The 4767-nt window shown below is 40.9% G+C and overlaps 1 protein-coding gene across 2 annotated transcripts in view; it reads right to left on the reverse strand.

Moving 5' to 3' along the window:
- Positions 1-339: 339 nt before the first annotated feature.
- Positions 340-4767, reverse strand: part of LOC116370852 (thymidine phosphorylase-like) — a 9184-nt gene continuing 4756 nt past the window's right edge. For both annotated transcript variants that reach the window (XM_031819890.1, XM_031819889.1), the window contains exon 11: positions 340-4767. This exon is cut by the window's right edge and continues 333 nt beyond it. The gene's annotated coding sequence lies outside the window, so the exon portion shown is untranslated.

The raw sequence follows: 4767 nt of genomic DNA on the forward strand, positions 1-4767 counted from the left end.
TTTTTTCTCATTTTGTCTGTCATAGTTGAAGTGTACATATAATGAAAATTACAGGCCTCTCTCATCTTTTCAAGTGGGAGAACTTGCACAATTGGTGGCTGACTAAATACTGTTTTGCCCCACTGTAGATACTCAGCCAATATAACTGGAGGACATGTTTAACAGCAACAACAAACTGGAAAACCTGTCGATCAAGACAAATGTGAACAGCTGAATAATGTGTGTGTGTCTGTGTTCATGTGGCAGTGTGTGTGTGTGTGTGTGTGTCTGTCTGTGTGTGTCTGTGTGTTACCTGAATGTTTCTCAGGACATTCTAACCAAGTGAGAGAGACTTTGAAATTTCTTCAAACGATCTTCTTTATTTAATAAGAATTGCAATAATGAAGCTGGTCGACCCCACACTCTTGAGTGTAAGACAGAGAGCTCAACGGTACAGAAGAAACAGAGGTCCTATATAGCAGACCTAGAAATGCTTAGTCATGGCTGGTTCCACTCCTCCCATGCAGATCGAGGCATCATAAGCTACCTTGGGTTCATCTTGTGGTTATGTTCACCGGGTGTTGTTTCCCCGTACCCTGGATTAGATTCTCAGAAGCATAGATGATTAGAAACAAATAGGGGTTTGTTCTATTTCTCAGGCTCTCTCTATATCGGCTCACACCATGTCCTTGACTATACCCACAGACCAGCTGCAGGGAGCAAGAGGGGAACCATCCCTTTACAGAAGCACAGCATTTGTAGTTATGAAAATCTCTTACTATTGTTAAGCATATAATTCAACAATCAATATTCAACAAAGCAGGTAAATACGTAATATTTCCCTTATAGTTTTCACACATCAAAGTTCCTGTAGATTGTTAAAACAGGATCTCACATACTGCAGTTGCACCCAAACGTCTCTTATCTGTACGCCCAGACCCATGACTAAGTCACATAAGACAAGCCTATACTAAAATATAACCATGGATAATTCTCCAAGTAAAAACAGCATAGTATGTTCAATTAATCTACATAGGTAATTCAATCATTTCCTCTATAATGGTTACATAAAACAGGTTTCTTAAGGCAAAAACAATAGTAGGGTGATTAGTCGGGTTAGCAACATTGAAACAAATTTTTAGCTACGTTGGAACTACTTATCAAGTTCGCTAACCCTTCCCCTAACCTTTCCCCTAACCCTTTTAGCTAACCCTTCCACTAACCTTAACCCCTAGAGCTAGTTAGCGTTAGCCACCTAGCTGTTAGCAACAACAAATTGTAATTCGTGACATGTCATACATTTAACAAATTCAAAACATATTGTAGGAATTGTATTATGAATTGTAATTCATAACATATCATACAAAATGGATAATGGACATCCACAAAATAAGATACCATACGAAACGTAACATATCACAGTAAATGGAGTGTTTTGGATTACATACGCACAAAATAATACGAACTGCTCTGAGACCATGTTGAGAAAACCAGGCACAGCTCATCACCCGTCTAACACCATCCCTACAGTGAAGCGTGGTGGCAGCATCATGCTATGGGGATACTTTTCAGCGGCATGGACTGGGAGACTGGCAAGGACAGAGGAACAATGAATGGATCCAAATACAGGCAAATCCTTGATGATGACCTGCTTCAGAGTGCAAACAACTTTAGACTGAGGCAAAGACTTACGTTCCAACAGAACAATGTCCCCAAATATACAGCCAAAGCAATACTGGAATGACTTCAGAACAAGAATGTGGAAGTCCTTGAGTGGCCCAGCCAAAGCCCAGACTTGAACCCATTGAAAATCTGTGGATTGAAGGACTTGAAGATTGCTGTTTTTCACCGCTCCCCATCTAATTTAACAGAGCGTGAGAAAAGGAAGAATGGGAGAAAAACCCCTAATCCAGATGTGCAAAGCTGATACAAACAAACCCAAGACAAAGCAAATCTGTAATCGCTGCCAAAGGTGCTTCTATAAGTATAGACTCAGGGGTGTAAATACTTATGCAAATTTGATTTCTGTATTTAATTTTCAATACATTTGCAAAACATTTTTCTATTGATTGATATGTAGCCTACATTGGGCCTTTATGATATCCTTTACAAATCAAATCAAACTACATTTTATTGGTCACGTACACATATTTATCAGATGTATGTGAGTGAGTAGTGAAATGCTTGTGTTCCAGCTCCAACAGTGCAGTAATATCTCCTTTCTTTCTGTAATGTTCCCTTTCTTTCTGTCACCAAATGTTTGCATAATGTTAAAGTTACCAGGTTGTTAGGGCCATACTGGCCAAACATTTTGTTCTTATATTTATATTATAATAGAGATGTGTTTTCATATTTAGAAGCAATGTGGAAAGTAGTATCGTTGTTGTTTTGGAAGAATCTGTTGAGTTCATGCTGAGACAAACCAAAAAGGAAAATCCCTACACACACGAATGAAACTGTCAGTGAAACTGATATAACACAGTCAGCTGTCGATCAGCATTTGTCTTGGCTTACTGTGTGTGTTTCTGGATAACAGTCAGGAAGTCACGCCTGACATACTTCCGACCACAACTCTATCTTCCTGATTCCTGCTTACAAGCAAAAATGAAAGCAGGAAGCACCAGTGACTCGGTCTATAAAAAAGTGGTCAGATGAATCAGATGCTAAACTACAAGACTGTTTTGCTATCACAGACTGGAACATGTTCCGCGATTCTTCTGATGGCATTGAGGAGTACACCACATCAGTCACTGGCTTTATCAATAAGTGAATTGAGGACGTCATCCCCACAGTGACTGTACGTTCATACCACAACCAGAAGCCTAGGATTATAGGCAACATTCGCACTATAAGCTAAAGGGTAGAGCTGCCGCTTTCAAGGTGCGGGACTCTAACCCGGAAGCTTATAAGAAATCCTGCCCTGCCCTGTGACGAACCATCAAACAGGCAAAGCGTCAATACAGGGCTAAGATTGAATCATACTACACCGGCTCCGACGCTCGTCTTATGTGGCAGGGCTTGCAAACTATTACAGACTACAAAGGGAAGCACGGCTGAGAGCTGCCCTGTGACACGAGCCTACCAGACGAGCTAAATCACTTCTATGCTCGCTTCGAGGCAAGCAACACTGAGGCATGCATGAGAGCATCAGCTGTTCCCGACGACTGTGTGATCACGCTCTCCGTAGCCGACGTAAGTCCTTTAAACACGTCAACATTCACAAGGCTGCGGGGCCATACGGATTACCAGGACGTGTGCTCCGGGCATGTGCTGACCAACTGGCAGGTGTCTTCACTGACATTTTCATTGAGACTGTAATACAAACATGTTTCAAGCAGACCACCATATTTCCTGTGCCCAAGAACACAAAGGCAACCTGCCTAAATGACCACAGACCCGTAGCACTCACGTCCGTAGCCATGAAGTGCTTTGAAAGGCTGTTAATGGCTGTATATAGCCTCACTACTGTATATAGCCTCACTACTGTATATAGCCTCTCTACTGTATATAGCCTCACTACTGTATATAGCCTCTCTACTGAATATAGCCTCTCTACTGAATATAGCCTCTCTACTGTATATAGCCTCTCTACTGTATATAGCCTCTCTACTGTATATAGCCTCTCTACTGAATATAGCCTCTCTACTGAATATAGCCTCTCTACTGTATATAGCCTCTCTACTGTATATAGCCTCTCTACTGTATATAGCCTCTCTACTGAATATAGCCTCTCTACTGTATATAGCCTCTACTGTATATAGCCTCACTACTGTATATAGCCTCTCTACTGTATATATCCTCTCTACTGTATATAGCCTCTCTACTGAATATAGCCTCTCTACTGAATATAGCCTCTCTACTGTATATATCCTCTCTACTGTATATAGCCTCTCTACTGTATATATCCTCTCTACTGTATATAGCCTCTCTACTGTATATATCCTCTCTACTGTATATATCCTCTCTACTGTATATAGCCTCTCTACTGTATAAAGCCTCACTACTGTATATAGCCTCACTACTGTATATATCCTCTCTACTGTATATAGCCTCTCTACTGTATATAGCCTCTCTACTGTATAAAGCCTCACTACTGTTATTTTTCAGTGTCTTTTTACTGTTGTTTTTAATTTTTTACTTACCTATTGTTCACCTAATACCTTTTCTGCACTATTGTTTAGAGTCTGTATGTAAGCATTTCACTGTAAGGTCTACACCTGTTGTATTCCGTGCATGTGAAAAATAAACTTTGATTTGATTTGAGTAGCTTAACGGATCCCCCAAGTTGGGCAAGCTAGAGCCTTTGACTGTCAGCCTAGATGATGTATGGTCGTACTGGTCACACACACACACACACACACACACACACACACACACACACACACACACACACACACACACACACACACACACACACACACACACACACACACACACACACACACACACACACACACACACACACACACATACACACACATACACACACACACACACAAAACATGAATATTTTGCCCAGAAACAGGCTCCAGACAGAACAATAGTTCAATCATTGGTGTGCAGGATAAAACCTTCTCCAGTTAACTTAAGAGGAACCAGTCAGTTCCTGTCAAGTATTGGCTGAGCTCACAGACATCCTGGGGTCATTCTACACACCCAGAACAGTTACAACATGCCTCTATTAATGTGCACACACACTTTTATATCTGATATGGGTTTCTTTAACCATCTCAAGCCCAATGCCGAGGCTTAAAGAAGGATATTTTAGGACACAAGCATTAGTAATGT

Source organism: Oncorhynchus kisutch, unplaced genomic scaffold (assembly GCF_002021735.2).
Source record: "Oncorhynchus kisutch isolate 150728-3 unplaced genomic scaffold, Okis_V2 scaffold2798, whole genome shotgun sequence".
Classification (NCBI taxonomy): domain Eukaryota; kingdom Metazoa; phylum Chordata; class Actinopteri; order Salmoniformes; family Salmonidae; genus Oncorhynchus; species Oncorhynchus kisutch.